Source organism: Callithrix jacchus, chromosome 4, assembly GCF_049354715.1.
Source record: "Callithrix jacchus isolate 240 chromosome 4, calJac240_pri, whole genome shotgun sequence".
NCBI classification, from domain to species: Eukaryota; Metazoa; Chordata; class Mammalia; order Primates; family Cebidae; genus Callithrix; species Callithrix jacchus.
This window is the reverse complement of record NC_133505.1, coordinates 134,772,541-134,792,007: the sequence shown is the minus strand read 5'-3', so window position 1 is coordinate 134,792,007 and position 19,467 is coordinate 134,772,541. Positions and strand designations below refer to the sequence as shown.

General features: G+C 35.8%; 1 protein-coding gene across 17 annotated transcripts in view; it reads left to right on the top strand.

The window, feature by feature from the left end:
- The window catches only part of PTPRK (protein tyrosine phosphatase receptor type K), a 574,046-nt gene that overhangs the window by 308,272 nt on the left and 246,307 nt on the right, over positions 1 to 19,467 (top strand). The window lies entirely within an intron of this gene.

The window sequence follows — 19,467 nt, the reverse complement described above, 5'->3', positions numbered from 1 at the left end:
GGAGGACATCAAGCATCAATCAACATTGACACAAATGAAAATAATTATAAACTGTTTAAGTCTTTTCAAGGAGAAGTGTGGGAGTCTCTAGCAAAAATATCTAAACTGGAGCTGAGACTGTAAATGCAAGACTGTATCATGCAAGGCGTTTGCAAGTGAGTCTTCTTTGAGTAAGGATCTGAAGGTTGAGAGAAGGGTGCTCACTTAGGGATTATGGACATAGGGTCAGGGGCAAGAGAGTACAGCACATGCCAAGGCCTGTGAGCTAGAAGGAGAGTATGAGATATGTCCATATTCTAGTCAATGTATTTTGTAATACTTAGCATCAAATATCTTTTACATATATTACTTAATATTTTCTTGATTTTAATACTTTAACCTTTGATATTTTTAATGAAAAGGAATTTGAAATTCAGACTTTTTGATAATTTACCCAGAGCCAATTAAATCTAATGATCAATCGAGCCAGAATAGAGCCCATTGTTTCTTGATTACTAATGGTGAGCTCATTCTTTTCCAATACAGTTTTCCCTCACATTAACATTATTGGATAGTGCTATCAACCTCTTGTAAACTTTTGTCTTGGTAGACTCTATGGCTCATTTTTAAAAAAACTTTCTAGATTAAATATGACTATTTTCAATGTAACTTCTCTGATGTCTCTATAGTTAGCTCATATCACCTGCACAAATTTATGAGATCACAGCTCCAATTAAGAAAATATGATAGTATTTGACTTCAGTATTTAGGGAGAGAAACAATTTATCACATGTTCACACATGCATCTTTGTTAAGTCCCATTCCAGCATCCCTCTCACCGAGCCTAGTTTGGAAAGCCTGAAGGTGTCCTTGGATAATCTTCAGGGTGATTAATATGCTGTGGATACAGGAATGTGGGTATGCTATTGAATTATCATGCTCACTGGAACTTTTTTTTTATTGTATATGCATTCACAATTTGCAACCACTGAAGGACATAATGTCTTAATAATGTACCTAGAATGCTTTTACATATAATACATAGTTACATATGTTCTATATAGTTATCTATATTTTTTCAAGAAAAGTCACTCCTGATGACTATTCATCAAAAGACTGTAGAAGACCTGTTGTTGCTTTTATCCAGGTGCTCCCTTTACATCTATAGTTTCTTCTTTCGTATGAACATTTTCTGCCTGTTTATTTTAAAAGAGAGTCATTATGTCATTACTAGATCTTCTTTCTTTATCTTAATTGATAAGTAGATTTTGTCGTTTTTATCAAAGCCTCATTTTCTTTACCTGGAGACAACTACATTACAGCTACTCCCTCAGTATTACTTGTTAAATTAATAATTATTTCAATAAAATTTATAAAAAGAGGATTCTTAATTTTCATTGAAAAATTTGACCTATTTTTCTTTTTTCTATTTTTTTTGAGACAGAGTCTCACTCTGTCACTCAGGCTGGAGTGCAGTGGCACAATCTCGACTCACTGCAACCTCCGCCTCCTGGGTTCAAGAAATTCTCCTGCCTCAACCTCCTGAGTAGCTGGGACTACAGGTGTGCACTATTGCGCCCCACTAAGTTTTGTATTTTTAGCAGAGACAGGTTTCACCTTGTTGGCCAGACTTTTCTCAGGCTCCTTAACCAGACTTGAACTCCTGACCTTGTGATCCACCTGCCTTAGACTCCCAAAGTGCTAGGGTTACAGGCATGAACCACTGCAACTGGCCTTCTTATTCCTTTTTTTAAAGAAAGTCCTGCCATGAATTTTGTGATTTTTATGTTGGAAAGATTGAGTTTAAAGATGATGGCATTTTGAATTTGTTATCCAGAGTCTGCTATCATTTTAGAAAAAATTTTTTTGATAGTTTTGGCAGTTTTATTTTTCTTTCAACACATTTTGGGTTGTTCTATACTTAATACTTACAGGTGAGACTTTGCTTACTGTTTTATTTGAAAACCAATAAAGAGGAATAAGTTTTCTTGTTTGTTGAGATAACCACCAAATAAATATTACTAACCAAAAACATACCCGTGGGGGTCAGCTGTCCTGGTGTTGAAACAATGCTGAGTATTAACTGTGCTGACAGGTCCTATCTCTCATTGGCACGTTTAAAGCTGACATCCTGTTACATGGATACAAAAGATGGTAATTTTAAAGGAAATTTTTGGGGCAGTGATATGAATAGTCTTTAATAAGAGCTGGCATGGTATTGCCTGTTGTCAAAGATGACCCAAGGGTAAGAGTTTATTAGTGCATTTTCTCCTAAACTGAAAGTGACAGGGAATGCTTAAGGCTTTTTTGTTGCTGTTTGTTACAAATGACAATTTCACTGCAAAATATTCATGCTGAAGAGTATTGATCTATGTTTTCCCACAGAGGAATTTTTAAAAAGTACCAAGAAACAGAATTTACTTTGTCATGACTTTAGCTTCACTTCCTGATCATTTTGAATAATGATAATGTCTTCAGCTTATGGAAGCCAATTTTTATTGACAAGGAAGCTTTTATAGAGATGAGATGAAGAGCAGTTATTTTTTCTCAGTGTTTTACAAAATTGAAGTGTAAAATGTGTGAGATACAGGTTGAAGTGGTGTTCACAAGCTTCAAACTGAAAGCATCAACTTTGTAGTCTAATTATATTGCAGATCATTTTGCCATTCCCTACCTCAGTTGTGATCTTCTCCTCCATCAGTTTCCGTCTGTCTAAATCAAAGACCCACTCATGCCCAGCTAATTTTTGTATTTTTAGTAGAGACGGGGTTTACACCATGTTGACCAGGATGGTCTTGATCTCTTGACCTCGTGATCCACCCGCCTCGGCCTCCCAAAGTACTGGGAGAAAAGCCTGAGAAAAGTCTCTAACCAGCTGACCTGAGTAAATTTTTATAAAATTCTGTGATTGCTATACCTTACACTCAATTTCTATTCCAAATTGTTTGTTATGTTTTACCTGTGAAACTACAACTATATATTAAGTACTTCAGTTTGAAAGCACAGGTTTTTGTTTGTCATTGTTAATAGCTTGAGTTTTAAATTTTAGTGTCAACTGTTAGCCATTATCAAAATGCTCTGGACACAAAAGTATTTAGTTAATATTTTAGCCTGTTCCTAATGAATAATAATGACTTCTAGCTATAAATTGATGTTAATATCAATTCCTTTACCTAACTTTTCTCAGGGTAATTACCCAACCTTATTCGGAGTTGGTATTTAATTGGGGAGTGTAGGATAGGCTTTTGTGTTTATTAATCAAGTCATCAAAGATGCATGTTCTTTCTAATTCTTCACTTTGTAGCCTATGATTTTGGCTTCTACCATAAGTCAGACCCACCTTCTAGTCATAGGACAGCAAAATGACCACATGCTTCCCTGGTCTTATCCAGTTAGGGGTAAAGAGGGCAGTACCTACCACAACTATATTAAAAAACATGCATCACTGGTTATTGGATAAAAAACTAGTATCTCCAGTAGAGAGCTTTTGTACACAGGACTCCAGAGCATAAGCAGTATTACTCAGAGGTAGATCCTTATTTTATTCAGATAAGATGCTAACTGAGGAAATAATTTCAAGAGAAGGTACAACTTAATCTTGAAGGACATACAGAGTTTGGAATATGGTACTATTGAGAAGGGTATTACTGTACTAAGTCAACTAGCGATATGAGTTATAGGTAATCAGTAGAATCATAGCTGATTTGATCAATAGTGAATGGTTCATGAAATGTTTGCTTTATATCAGTTATTTACTATGCATATGAAGAAGGAAAGTAGTCAAAACCTATTTGAACTTTTCAGATTCTGCTTTTACTGTAATTGGCTGTAGTTTATGTCCTATCAGAGCCTATCTAGTTCATCTTTGCTTCAGCACTTAGCACAATATTTACACAAAGATTTTCAGCACTTTTATCAAAATCAACAAATACAATTGTTTAGTTGAAATCAGAAGAGTGGGACTGACCTTGGCATATGGAGGGGATGAGTGATGAAACACATATTCTCTCTGTACAGATGGAGTCAAGTTTTCTGGCATAAAGGAAGTGATGATGCCAGTTGCTGTTTGTAGTGTCTGAACCAGACTCTTTCCTTTCTCAAGTGGACCAATAAGGATGACTTTTAAGTTTAGTATAAATACTTTTCACTTGAAAAATAGTATCAATTTGATCGGTATTCTACTCCAGTACTATAATCTTTTAGCACATAAAATTAAATCTGAAATTTTTTTTAATGTAAGAAGCAAGGTCATTTGGGAAATGGAAAACACTTTATAAGGATTTTGCTAGTTGGTGGCTAAAGACCATGGAATTTCTAGCTTGAGACCTTTAGCAAGCTGCTTAATACCAGGTAGTATTGATTTTTAACTAGTTTTCATAGCAAAGCTTTCAGGCTCATGAATTCATATAAAGATCTTTTTTCTTAATGGTGACTTGAGATTCCTTTTCTTCTATTGTGAAAACTGGTCAACTTGACAGGAAGTTTGTAGTTATCTTGGAGAATGTAATTTAAACAGCTATGTTTTATAAAAAATGAAATATAATGAACATTTCAGAACACACTGAGTCAGATATTAATTTTCCCCTAAATACCCGTAAATATTAGGGGGAAAAAGGCCTATGCAGCCAGTGGATACCAAATGTGTCAAATTTTGAGGCATCTCCAAATGTCTCATATTTAAAAATTTTACTTTACTCCCCTTGAGTATGATAAAAGAAACATTTGAAGTCTCCTCTCATTCATAGTACCTACTTGTAATTCAGGTGATTCAGTGCTCAAGATGTCTGGTACTTATTTAAATTCTAAATGAGCAAAAGAGTACTAGATGTTCTTATTTCAGGTAGTATATTCTGGTACAACCAGAAACTGAATGCTCATTTGAATTGTTCATATAGTCCATTAAGGCTTATATTTTCAAATCTGAAATGCATTAAAAAATAATGATAGTATCTATGTTTATTTAAAAATAGAAAAATTATGGCTTTTAAATATAATATGAATATTGACTGGGACTTCATATTACTACTGAAACTCTACTTGGTCCACTTCTGTACACCGTTATACCAAATACTTTTTTTCTTTTTTCTTTTTTTTTTTTGAGACGGAGTTTCCCTCTTGTTACCCAGCCTGGAGTGCAATGGCGCGATCTCGGTTCACCGCAACCTCCGCCTCCTGGGTTCAGGCAATTCTCCTGCCTCAGCCTCCCGAGTAGCTGGGATTACAGGCACGTGCCACCGTGCCCAGCTAATTTTTTTGTATTTTTAGTAGAGACGGGGTTTCACCATGCCGACCAGGATGGTCTTGATCTCTTGACCTCATGATCCACCCGCCTTGGCCACTTTTTTTCTATTAATTTTCTCCTTCTCTGAATTTCCTTATAGCCACTCTAAAAGGATAGTAAAGTGCAGCAGTTGTTTTTGTGAGAGTGATTATTTTCATTTTATTTATTTTCCTTCAGTTTGCTTTTAAAATAAAAATGCAGTGAGAGTTCTTTCCCTAAAGAATTCTCAGTTTATTTTCCTAGGCAATTCATGTGTTGAGTGCGTAGGGTACTGGTCACTGCTCTTTGGAATAAATCTTAGGGGAGTTTGCTTTTGATGGAGCTTTCATCTTAAGAATATGAAAAGGAACCGGAGGAAGCAAAATCATTTGCATAGTAAATAATTATTTCTGCTGAACTCAAGGGAATTTGATTTCAGATTGCTGACAGTAGGCCTGTACACTTTTTCTAAGTTTCAATTCTCTTCTCTTCGAGTTTGTGATAAATGTGACTTGGGCCCATTTCTGTCTACCAAGGGACTTGTATCTACTACACGGACTGATTGTGTTCATAGTTTATATTCTCCTCCCTGTTAATCATTTTTCTTTCTCTTACCCCAAACGAAAGAGAAAGCAACAGTGTCAATTTGAACTAAGATTTTGGAGTCCTTCTGGGTTTCTTTGCAACTTCATTGAAAAATTCAGCTAGCAGCCTTTATTGAGTTCTTAACGAGGTAATAGGCAAGTGCATTTTACGATGTTAAGTATTCAATAAAGACAAATGCCAAAGAAGTCACATACGTAGTCTCAGTGCTTAAGAAACTCATAATTTAATTAATTCTATAGGAAAATAATTACTGAGTATCATGGCTCAGAATTTTTACTTAGGTTTTGATCACATTCTATAATAAATTTTATTCTATAAGAATAATAAAGGTTTCCTTACAAATAAAAAGTCTTCCACAGCAGATATTTATTGAAACCCCTCATTAAGAACTAATTTAGTTAAAAAAAATTACACTGGCAGTCTTATAGAATGTTAATTGAACAGAAGCTCTATAGCTGACAAACTGGAATCAATCAGTGAGGCCAGAGAGATAAATCAGAGTGTTTAGTGGTATAATGAGTAAGGATGGGCAATAGAAGTGTTGTAGTGGGACATTACTTCATTAGTTTGAGTTCTTGAGTCTCTCCCACTCTCCCCTCCACTTCGTCTTCAAGAGAGTCATTAGTAGCAGGATTTCCTACTGTATATGACTTATAGGTGAGTTTTTGTGTTTAGCTTTGCAGTTAGCATAAATTATTTGCCACTTAAGTAGTCACATCTTTTAAAAAGCTAGCCAATATACATTCTGCTGACCGGTAAAGCATGATCAGGAACCTGACCATTACTAAGAATGCAAACAAGGAAATACTCAGAAAACAGAAAACATTAATAAAATGTTAGGTAGAAGCATTATAAAGAAAGCAGATATTAATATGTAATTATTTATTATTAATATGTTGATCAAAACTGGCTTGTTCAAAGTTTGTGATAGTAGCACAGAAATTGCTTGCTTTCCCATCTGGGTTAAGATAAATGATGTTTTACCCTTTTCTAGGAAATATTTAGTCTAACAAGAATTAAAACCAAGTGTAAGATCAACACAAATACAGAAAAAGAATATTTTGTTACTCCTCAGCATTGATTGTGTTTAGTTCATTATTAATTTTAAAAAAAGGGAAATGTACCATTTCAGTATTAAAAGTGAGAACTTGGGGATGGAGAGCTGGACAGAAATTAAATAATAAGGCAGAAAATATGGTGGCTTTCCTCAACATTTAAGTGTAAAACAATCTTCTTATATAGGCTTTACCTTAGCTCTGATATTTGTTTTTAGAGAAATTATGGCCTGTAGATGTGTTTTCATCTCTTACAAGCTGTATGAACACATAGGAACAGTTATTTTACACTTTCGGATATAATTTATTCTAGTTATAGGCATATAACTTTTTTTTCCTCTTTAGTTTCTGCTTTCTGAGCCCTAAACTGAGAAAATATTTTGATGTTTTTCTTTATTGTTGCTTGATTTGGAGTCATAGATTTAGCAGTGATGCCACAGAATCTGTCCTTGTGTTAAACAACAAAACAACAAATGGATAATTACTTACATCTTTTTGGGGAAGAAATTTTACCCACCTGGTTATTTACATGTTGCTAATTGCCACTGGCATTTTCTTCAGTCCTTTTACACATATGAAGGGTACCATTGCTACTCTGATGTTGCTGTGCTACCCCCTCCATTGGCCTCCCCTCTCATTAGGGAAAGAAAGAATAAAAAAATTAAAGTATTTTCCTGTTGTAAGTGGCCTTAAATGAAATATCTCCTGGCTGCCACTCCACATTTGTTCCTTATCACTCAACTCCTTCCTTGATCCACAGCAGCCAAAGCCCGCTCTTCCAAGTATACTTCTGTCTCTGGGCTTTTACACTTCCTGTTCTTTCCACCCTCGCCTGTTTTTTCTGGACTAGATGCATGCTTTTACATTCTTATTCCTTTCAGCTTTCTTCTCATTTTCCCCTCAAAACACCTAAAGGCCAAATGGCCATTATTTTCTAATACAGAGAGAATTCATTGATTTTTGTTTTACCATTTTTTTCTCCAGAGTTATTTAGGTCAAAGTTTTTGAAAGATCTTTATGTAATGCCTACTATCCCAGTAAGTATATGCAGAACAATAAAATGGTCTCAAAGATTTTTGTGCTGTTGGAAATGCAGTGAATAGAAATCTATATGTCTGAAATTTGTTTGTAATATGTATATAGGTTCCTTTATTCATATTTTATTGCATAGCCTTTGAGTGCCCAGCACTTTTCTTTATTCTCACTGCCACCACTTGTCTCTGTCACCATCTTCTTTTTCTTGTACTTCTATAAAAAAAAAACCTTCATATTGATCTCCCTCCATGAGCTCTTACCTCCTCCAAGGCAGTCTTCACACAGAGACCGGAGTGACTATATGACACAGTAAGTCAGAATATGCTCTCCTTGGCACTGCCAGCTTCCTGTTCATGAGGTATAAATTCCAGATGTGCCATCATAGCTCCAAGGCTCTGTTTGTTCTTAGGCTTTTAGCTGTGCTCACCGCCTTCAGTCCTTCATAAGACTCTCCTTTGCTCACCAAACTCCAGCAACACTGGTTTTCTTTCACTTACATGAAGATACCTTGATCTCTCCTGCCTTAGGGTCTTGGCTTTTTCTAATTGCTCTGCTCCTTCAAGATATAACTTCATTCACAACATCTGCCTCATCCATGAGACTGATGTACTGAGCGACCCTTTCCTTTTGCTTACTGTTGGTTAGATCTCTGTAGCCAATACCATGATCAAAGTCTAGCAGATCTCATCAAATACTTGTCAAAGAAACAAAAATTGTGGGGTATAAAGTGCCGTGACATGAATTTCATGTATAGAATGAATTTCATGTATAGAATGAGGAGGGACTGGTCAGGTAATGTGCTGAGAAGGAGTAGAAGTTCTTTCTGATCCTTCAAGGGCGGTAGCATTTGGATAGTGGAAGACAAGTACATGGCATTCTGGGTAGAGGGTCTGTCACTGGAAAACATGTTCTTGTGGACTAGTCATAAATATTGATTTACAACAGTGTTTTCCAATGAAAACATCTGAGATGATCCTGAAATTGTACTTTGAGGCCTTACTGTGGAATAATTTGAGTGCTACTAAGAAATATAAATACATTGTGTTAATCATTTTGGGAACCTTTAGGAGTTTTGAAGTAGGTTACTTACATGTTATCTGGCTCAAAACCAGGATGGCAGATGATTTGGAAAATGGTGCATTTTTAGGGAGTAAGTTAAGGGGGCTCTTACAATTTTAAAAACTTGAGCTAAGTGTCTTGGGGTGGGGGGTTATGGTAGAAAGACTGGGTCAAGGATAGAGATTAGGCAGCAATGTTAAAGCATTGTGGAATGACAGTAAGATGGGTCAAATGAGACTTCTAGATTTTTGTTTGGGATACTAGATGAAATATGTTATTATGGTCAGAGATTTGGAAGCCTTATAGAATAACTTATTTGAGAGCATAGATGATATGTTTAATTGTAAACTTTCAATTTGGGTGCTAGGAACATATCCAGTTTTAAAATCTTTAGGTATGTGGGTAAGCCTTAAACTAATCATAGGGCATTAAGTAAAGATACAACACACGATGAAGTGAATAATAGGTGCTTAGTGCATGGAAATTATTTGTATTTCCTAACCTTCTATTTCTTAGCCATTAGCCTATACTATTGGAATTTTTCATGTTGTTAAACTTTGGATGAAAGCATTGGTTTTTAGCTAAATGGGAAATTTAGAGAGAAACCAAAGTTAAATATGATGTCTTTTTTATTCCTGACATTATCTGTACATAAAAACACATGTAAGATATATCATATGCAAATATTTCCCCTACTGCTTCATGTAAATTCCTGACTGTATTTGTGGTTGTCTGTTAAGTGGAAATCTTTTTCCTCTTTGCTTTATTTCTATAAAGTGAAAAGTTTTACAAACTCTTTAAAGGCTTTCTACTTTCTCTGCTCTTTAGAATTTGATTGCCCATGATAATAATGCTCATAGACTTGTCTTTTACTTACATCAATGTTTTAAAGGGTTGGGAGAGAGGATTTTTTTTTCTTTTGGTAGGACTTTTGGCTAACAGCATTTCTCATCATCAGAGGATGTCATTCACTGTAGTGGGTGGTTTGAAAATATTTACTGAAGGGTGGATAAAGGGTTCCCACCTGCCATAATCTTTCTATGTTAAAATCCACACTCAATTTGACATTTCTATGTACTGTGCAGGATTGCTAAAACGTAGTTACCATGAACAGACTGGTTGATGCATGGTAATTATATAAAGCAGGGTGTTTGGAATTCAACATGGATGGTAGAAATGCAAGATGTCAGAGAAGCCATATATTAAAGAGAATTTGAATTGGAAACTGAATCCCAGTCTGCAACTGAGAACATTTTGATCATTTTGATTTATTAAACTTTTATAACAGCATTCAGATGGAGCTGAATTAAAACCTTTAGTCTTGGATAGTTTATGGGACACCAACCACTGTGTTACTGGTATCATTTTGAAGGTTCTCTTAGCGTCAGTGAAAAGGGGAAAAAATGGGTGTATATCTGAGATACTTACTTTAAAAGGAAGCTTTTACTTGTATTCTTGCATCTAACTTTAAAGCCCTCTTTTGTTTGCATTGTGTCACTGTTAAACATGTTTTACAATTTCAACATATTAGGTACCATAAAGTTTTGAATTTTACGGTGAAATATTATTGAAACTTTGATCAGTAATTTTCAGATTGAAATACTACTTCTGTATATATGGTACAGGCTATCTTTTCTTTTTGGTGTACACTCAGAGGCATCTTTATATGTCTTTGTTTATATTTGTGTTGTTAAGGTTTATAGGTAAATATTCAAACAGAAATGCTAATGCAATTCTGAAACCTAGCTTGCAAGTAAAAGAGTGCGTTTGCCTACAACTATTACAATTCTGTACATCAGGTTTTTAAAAAATCAACCATCAGCATCAGCAATCATGGATAGTATTTTCTGAATAGTAGCTCCATAATAAAGAGAAGTCAGTTACTATTAGAGAAGCATTGTAGTTTAAAGGGACTATAGGTTCACACTTGGTTTTGTAGCTGGGAGAAGGTACTTAGTTGTGAATCAAGAATGATGCAAAAGATGGATGAGACAGAGTTCAAGGAGCAGTAATGTGAGGGTCCTGGACAGTTATTTCAAGCTGTCTCAGCAGTAATGATGGATGGTTTGGTGGCAAGAAGTAACAATACCAGGTGATGAAAGATGCATCTCAGCACCTTGAGCCCTAGCCTGCTGTCTACCTGTTGGAGTTCTGGGGCATAATGATTCCTGATTTGCAACCAAAGGGGTTTGCTGCACTTAACAACCCAGTTTTTTGGCAGCTGTGAAGGAAGCAAGTAGCATATCAAACACTCCTGCACATTGTAAATTTAATTACCTCATATTTATGCATAGTAGTTGTTGACAGGAACTTGTAAGCTATGCTAATATGGAAGGTAATTTGTTACCTCCAGAAATCACTTTCCATGTGTCTTCTGATCATTATCATGAAACATGATAAATGATCTAGCCCATGAGGTATAAATGAAAATGAAATGGATAATTGGATTCTATGTCTACATTGTGGCTGGAATAGGCACAGCAATTATAATTGAATTTGTCTCATAAAAATGCATTGGCAATACATCACTGACCTTTCATCATTTTGAGCCTATGGTATTATATGAAGCTACCTTTGAGATGATCACAAAAAAAAGTATCATAATCCCTTTTAAAGTATAATTTCTAACACTTCAATTTTTTATTTTCTTGCCTTATCTGCTTATATATTTTTTAAAGTCTCTAGTTTATCTACAGTGAGTTTCAGCAATTAATACTGATAATCCTTTTTTATACTGAGGATAGTGTTTTGTTGTTACCAGTGCCTTGACTGAATGGCTTAGGAACTGTGTGAGATACTCTGAGGTTTTCTTTTTTCTTTTTTTTTTTTTTTTTTAATGTACACCTTTTATCATTAGCAGCATGTAACTTTCTGCTGGGTGATGAAAGTGTGCCCTCTTGCTGAATGTGTGTCTTCGTTTTGATTCTCATACTGTTTCTGATATACCAAAATAAAAGTTTCTTTAAAATATCACCAGACTTTGTTCTCTTCACCTTCTTTTTAGGTCACTTTAAATAATATTATTTTATTATAAACATAAAAACCCTATATATTCATTGATTTGATTAACAAATTTGATGATCACCATAGATGAATTATTAGATATGTTGCTAATAAAATGAGTACTATACACAGTCTTTAGGGTGTTATAGTGCCATAAGTAACTATAGGATAATCTAGTTTTTAAATTACAATTTCTTTCTCTCCACTAGGCTCTTTTCATGAGGGTCCAAAAAGCAAATGAAACTTCTATTTGTGTTTTTGTATTTCTAACTAAGAAAGTGTATTCCATATTCAGTTGCTAACAACTATATGGAAAATGTGAAGTTATCTGGAAATGAGACTTTTCTTTTGAATGAAATAGATCAATATGCAGGGCATGTCCTCAGGGACTGTCTTCCCCTTCTTTCTTTTCTTTTACCTGAAATTTCTTTTTTTTTTTTTTCTTTGACACAGAGTCTCACTCTGTTACCCAGGCTGGAGTGCAATGGCACGATCTCGCTCTCTGCAACCTCTGCCTCCTGGGTTCAAGCAATTCATCGTCCTCTGCCTCCCAAGTAGCTGGGATTACAGGCGCTTACCACTGCTCCCGGAGTGGTGTGTGTGTGTGTGTGTGTGTGTGTATATATATTGCATTTTTAGTAGAGATGGGGTTTTGCCATGTTGGCCATAGCTTGTCTCAAACTTTGGACCTCAGGTGATCCACCTGACTTGGACTCCCAAAGTACTGGGATTACAGGCATAGCTTCCGTGCCTGGCCTTTGCTTAAAATTTCTTCACTTTCTTTCCTTTTATTTTTCTTCAACTTTTAAGTTCAGGTGTACATGTGCAGGATGTTTGGGTTTGTTGCACAGATAAATGTGTACCATGGTGGTTTACTGCTCAGACTGTCCCATCACCTAGATTTAAAACCCAGAGTCCATTAGCTATTCTTCATGATGTTCTCTCTCCCCAACATTCTTCTATCCAACAAGCTCCAGTGTGTGTTGTTCCTCTCCATGTGTCCACCTGTTCTCATTATTCAGCTGTCACTTATAAGTAAGGAATGTGGTTTTTGGTTTTCCTTTCCTGCATTAGCTTGCTGAGGATAATTGCTTCCACCTCTCTCCGTGTACCTGCAAAGGACATGATCTAATTCCTTTGTATGGCTGCATAGTATTCCATGGTGTGTATTTACCACATTTTCTTTATCCAGTGTGTCATTTATGGCCATCTAGGCAGATTCCATGTCTTTGCTATTGCAAATAGTGCTGCAATGAACATACACATGCATGTATCTTTATAAAAGAATGAGTCTGTTCTTTTGGATATATACTCAGTAATGGGATTTCTAGGTCAAATGGTATTTCTGCCTCTAGGTCTCTGAGGATTTGCCACACTGTCTTCCATAAGGGTTGAGCTAATGTACACCCCAACAGTGTATAAGCATTCCTTTTTCTTCACAATCTTGCCAGCATCTGTTGTTTTTTTTGACTTTTTGATGATAGCCATTCTGACTGATGTGAGATGGTGTCTCATTGTGGTTTTGATTTGCATTTCTCTAATGATCAGTGATGTTGAGCTTTTTTTTCATACGGTTGTCGGCCGCATATATGTCTTCTTTTGTGAAATGTCTATTTATGTCATTTGCCTACTTTTTAATGTTTTTTTCTTGTAAATTTGCTTAAGTTCCTTGTAGACTCTTGTTATTAGACCTTTGTCAAATGGATAGATTGCAAAAATTTTCTCCCATTATATAGGTTGTCTGTTCACTCTGATGATAATTTCTTTTGTTGTGCAAAAGCTCTTTAGTTAGATCCCATTTGTCTATATTTGCTTTTGTTGAGATTTCTTTTCACATCTTTATCATGAAATCTTTGCCCATGCCTATGTCCTGAATGGTATTGCCTAGATTTCCTTTTAGGCTTTTTATAATTTTGGGTTTTACATCTAAGTCTTTAGCCATCTTGAGTTAATTTTTGTGTGTGCTGTCAGGAAGGGGTCCAGTTTCCATTTTCTGCATATGGCTAGCCAGTTCTCCCAGCACTGTTTATTAAATAGGAAATTCTCTCCCCATTGCTTTTGTCAGGTTTGTCAAAGATCAAATGGTTGTAGGTGGGCAGTCTTATTTCTGAATTCTCTATTCTGTTCCATTGATCTGTGTCTGTTCAATACCATGCTGTTTTGGTTACTGTAGCCTATAGCATAGTTGGAAGTTGTGTAGTGTGATGCCTCCTGCTTTGTTCTTTTGCTTAGGATTGTCTTGTCTATTCAGGCTCTTTGTGTTTCCATATGAATTAATTTTTTTTTCTAATTCTGTGAAGAACATCAATGGTAGTTTAATAAGAATAGCATTGAATTTATAAATTACTTTGGGCAGTATGGCCATTTTCAGGACATTGATTCTTCCTATCCGTGAGCATGGAATGTTTTTCCATTTGTTTTTGTCTTCTCTGATTTCTTGGAGCAGTGGTTTGTAGTTCTCCTTGAAGAAGTCCTTCACTTCCCATGTTAGGTGTATTTCTTTGCAGCAGTTGTGAATGAATTTTTTTCATGATATGGCTCTCTGCTTACCTGTTGGTGATGTATAGGAATGCTGGCAGTTTTTTCACATTGATTATCCTAAGACTTTGCTGAAGTTGCTTATCAGCTTAAAAAGCTTTGGGACTGAGATGATGGGGTTTTCTAGATATAGGGTCATGTCATCTGCAAGCAAAGATAATTTGACTTCTTCTCTTTCTATTCGAATAATCTTTCTTTCTCTTGCCTGATTGCCCTGGCCAGAACTTTCAATACTGTGTTGAATTGGAGTGGTGAGAGAGGGTATCCTTATCTTGTGCTGGATTTCAAAGGGAATCCTTCCAGCTTTTGCCCATTCAGTATGATATTGCTGATGTTGCCTTTGGGTTTGTCATATATGGCTCTTATTATTTTGAGGTCTTTTCCGTCAACACGTAGGTTATTGAGAGCTTTTAACATGAAGAGATACTGAATTCCATTGAAGGCCCTTTTTGCATCCATTGAGATAATCATGTGTTTTTCTTGTCTTGGGTTCTGTTTATGTGATGAATCACATTTATTTATTTGTGTTATGTTGAACCAGTCTTGTATCCTAGGATGAAGCCAATTTGATCATGGTGTATGAGCTTTTTGATATGCTGCTGGATTTGGTTTGGCAGTATTTTCTTGAGGATTTTTGCATCAATGTTCATTAAGGATGTTGGCCTGAAGTTTCTTTTTGTCTGTTGTATCTGTGTCAGGTTTTGGTATAGGATGATACTGACCTTATAGAACGACTTAGGGAAGAATCCTTCCTTTTCAATTTTTTGGAATAGTTTTAGTAGAAATGATACCAGTTCTTTGTACCTCTTGTAAAATTCAGCTGTGAATCCGTCTTGTCCTGGGCTTTTTTTTGGTTTGTAGGCTATTTATTACTGCCTCAATTTCAGATCTTGTTATTGGTCTATTCAGGAATTCAATTTCAAATTCAATTTCTGAGTTGACTGATCTGCAGAGATGGCAGCCACCCCTATTCTGGGGAGCTCTGTCCTTCTCAGGTGGACTCCAGCCTGTCACCACTGGCTGGCTGGAATTCCAACCCAGTGGGTCTTAACTTGTGAAGTGCCATGGAAATGGGGCCTGCAGAGCAACACTGCTTGGCTTCCTGGATTCAGCTCCCCTCCTAGGAGTAGGTAGGGACCCAACTCCCACCTTGCTGAGAATCCCAGGGCCAGAGTTTACAAAACTCATTATGTGCTTGAGTGGCTGCTCTGCCAGAATATCATGCAGCTATGTGTATTGTGCCGACGGCGCTAGTAGCCTGGACTTACAAGGGGATCTCCTGATGCACAGCTTGCAAATCTTTGTGGGAGAAGCATGGTTTCCCAGGCAGGGTTGCCTGATCACTCACTGCTTCTCTTGGCTGAAAGTGGGTCTTCCTTTGACTCTGTATCTCTCTCAAGTGGGCCATTGCCCCACCCTGCTTTTCTTCATTCTTCATGGGTTGAGCTGCTTGCCTGTCAGTCCCAGTATGAGAACAAATTTCAGTGGAAGGTGCTGAATTCACTCTCTGCTTTCATTCCTCTCTGTAAGTGCCACAGATGGCATCTGCTTCTATTCAGCCATTTTCCTGAGCATATATATCAATGTCTTCACTTTCTATACTCATTGGTAGCAAACCTCCAACTAATAAGATTATTAACTATTTTATTAATAATAATCTTGCTACTTGAAGCAAGATTTACATAAATATAAATAAGGCATAAATTTGTGAGATTTACCTCTTACATTTCAGTGATTCTTACTACTGTGTTACTGTGATCATTATCTTGTGTCTTTAGAAATGATGCATTTACTTTAAGTTGCTTGGCTACTATTTTTAACTGATTCCTGCCCAAACAAGTATCATGATAGTTACTACTTACCATTTTATTTTATACTTTTAATTTTTAAAATTTAATTGTATATACATATATACATATTCATACACACACACACACACACACACACACACGTAATTAATAGATAGAGGGTCTCACTATGTTTCCAAGGCTGTTCTTGAAATGCTGTCTTCAAGTGATCCTCCCATATCAGCCTCCCAAAGGGCTGAGATTACAGGCATGAACCACCACACTCAGTCAAACCTATCATTTTATAGCAGATTCTCAATACAGGATTGAGATGTGTGGTTCTTTCTAAATCAAGTGTAGTTTATATTTGAAACTATTTAGGACTACCATACATGTCCTTTTTTTAGATTCTGATGTACTGTAAAAATGGGCGGACACTCATGCACATGGACGGATGTGCTCACTCGACCTTGATTTCAGCATGCCTTTGTTAGAATCTAGGCAGAGTCTGGCATAAATGTGGTTTATGAAAAGTTAAGAAATTATTCTGCTATTCCTCCTGCAATTTTATTCCCCTCTTCCCTGAACATTTTTCTTGGGTTTTATGTCAAGAATTATGAATTGCCTTTGTAGCTCTAAGAAAACTTTGGAAATACTTTCAATGTATTTAATAATATCATGAGATTCTTTGACTTTCAGCACTTTCCTGTTTGTAGAGAAAATAAATCACATAGAATTTAATAGCCTATCCTCTTTTAAAGTCATAGTGCTTGGTAATCAAAGAAAGTCCATAAGCACCTATTCTAAATTTAATATTAAAATTAAAAACACCTTCCATGATGGACTTAGTAAGGTAGGTTTTTTTGATGTCCCCGCCATCTTTGATTAAGTCAGATGAAAATTTCAGACCCTCTGTCTTGTTCTTTATTATTATTATTATTACAGATTGTAGACTTATTATTTTCAGCTTGATAAAATAGCATTAGAAAACTTTCGTTGTTATTGTTGTTTGTTTATTTGAAACAGGGTCTCTGTCACCCAGGGTAGTTCACTACAGCCTGAGCCTCCTAGATAGAAGCAGTCTCACCTCAGCCTCCTGAGTAGCTAAGGCCATAGCTATGCACCACAACACTGGCTATTTTTATTTTTATCTTTATTTTTTGTAGAGACAGGACTCTTACTCTTTCCCAGGCTGGTCTTGAACACCTGGCCTTAAGTGATCCTCCTGCCTCAGACTCTCAAATTGCTAGGATTATAGGTGTGAGCCACTGTGCCTGGCCTAGAGATCTTTAAATGTATGCTGTGGAGAAAGTTTGTTCTATTTTTACATCTAATGTAGGGACGTAGTCTAAATATCTCTTCATGATAAATGTCAAATCATGAGTTAAATCTCTTTTTCACATGACTCATTTGCAGAGCAGTTCTATTTCTACATTTGCTTACCTTACTTAAGAGATGTTTTTCGATGAGTTCACAGAGTTTGAATTAACAGTGGCAATGCAATAAGAATACAAATAATGTCAAGACATTGAAGACCTCACTTGGCATGATTCTAGTATAATGTTACATAAAGGAAATATATTCTCATAACGGAGAGGTGCTATGGGAAATGCATGAGCTATCATATATAGATGAATTCAAATAAGTAATTCTAAAGAACTTATAGTTACAAAGCAGAAAAGAGTTTACTTGATCCTTTATGTGGTATCGTCACATCACAATGTATGTAACATAAAAAGATGGCTGTAGAACTCAGCTGCTCCTTCTGACCTGTACTTGATTCTTCTTCTAGGCAGAAACATTTGAATGTCTAAACTTTTGCCAATGGCTCTTCTTCATGTTTCTTTTGATTTCGGGGTATCTCATACTTTTGAAGTCAAATGATCTGGTGCAATGAAACATATAAGGAAAAACATATATACCCATATTTGTGATTGCTGTAGGAATTTTCAAGAGAAATTTTGAAGAAATTAGATTTTGTCATAAATGCTGACTTTAAATGTTAAATCTCAGGATGAGAGTCCACTTGTACCTTTGTGGGGGTTGGTGAATTTTCTGGTTAAGAATTTAGTTTGTTTCCTCCCTTTCGCCACCCTTTCCCCACTCTTCCTTCCTCCCTTCCTTGATATATTGTAGGCATATGGAGAAGTGTATATTAAATGTATAGCTTGATAAATGTATAGCTTTTAGAATATTGCCAGCAACCCCGAAGTGCTACCTCATTCTATTCTGGTTAATAACCTCCTCCCCCAGAGTAACCACTGTTCTTGCTTTATAATATTAATAAATAACAGATAAATGGCTTCTTACATACGAATAGTTAATACTCTTATCTGTTTTTTCTGATTCAGCTATGCATCATACAACATCGTTATGAAATCTTATTATGTAACCATGCCACAATTTATCCATTTTTCTGATAATAGACATTTGGTTCTTTTTTACCTTGAGCTCACAATAGCTGTATATGAATATGCTATTATATGACTTTTCAGGAACAGACATGCTCATTTTGGGGTGGTATGTACCTGAAAGTGGAATTGCTAGGTCATAGGGTATGCTTATTTCAGCTCAAGAAGGTACTGGCAAAATAATTTCTGAATTTCTTATACAGTTTATACTCCAGCTTGCAAGCGCAAAGTTTCACATTTTCACCAACAATTGACATTATCTTACCTTCCATTTCTAATTTTCTTATGTTAATTCTTTTATTTGCTCATAGTGCATTCATTCAACAAATAATGATTACACTAAAGACATAAACATAACTCAAAGGCAAATAAGATACAATCCTTGCCTTCAAGAAACTCAGTAAGTGAAGAGAGAGGCAAAAAATATAGGTAAATCCCTTACCAGAAAAAGTGCATTTATTTCAGGCTGACGAGAATTTGCTGAGAAAGGTTTTCAGAGACAGTAATAAGTGAACTGAGATTTGAAGATAGATAATTTTGCTAAGTGTATAAATGGCAAAAAGACACTCCAGGAAGTATAAGATAAAGGTGGGATGATTTTACAAGAAGAGTTTTCCATGGAAAATACAAGTTGTTAAATGCGAACATATGATTGGACTTGAGTGGTAAGACATGAGGCTGGACAGGTGAGCAGGGGACAGATCATGAAAGGACAGTGCATTTTATTTTAGAAT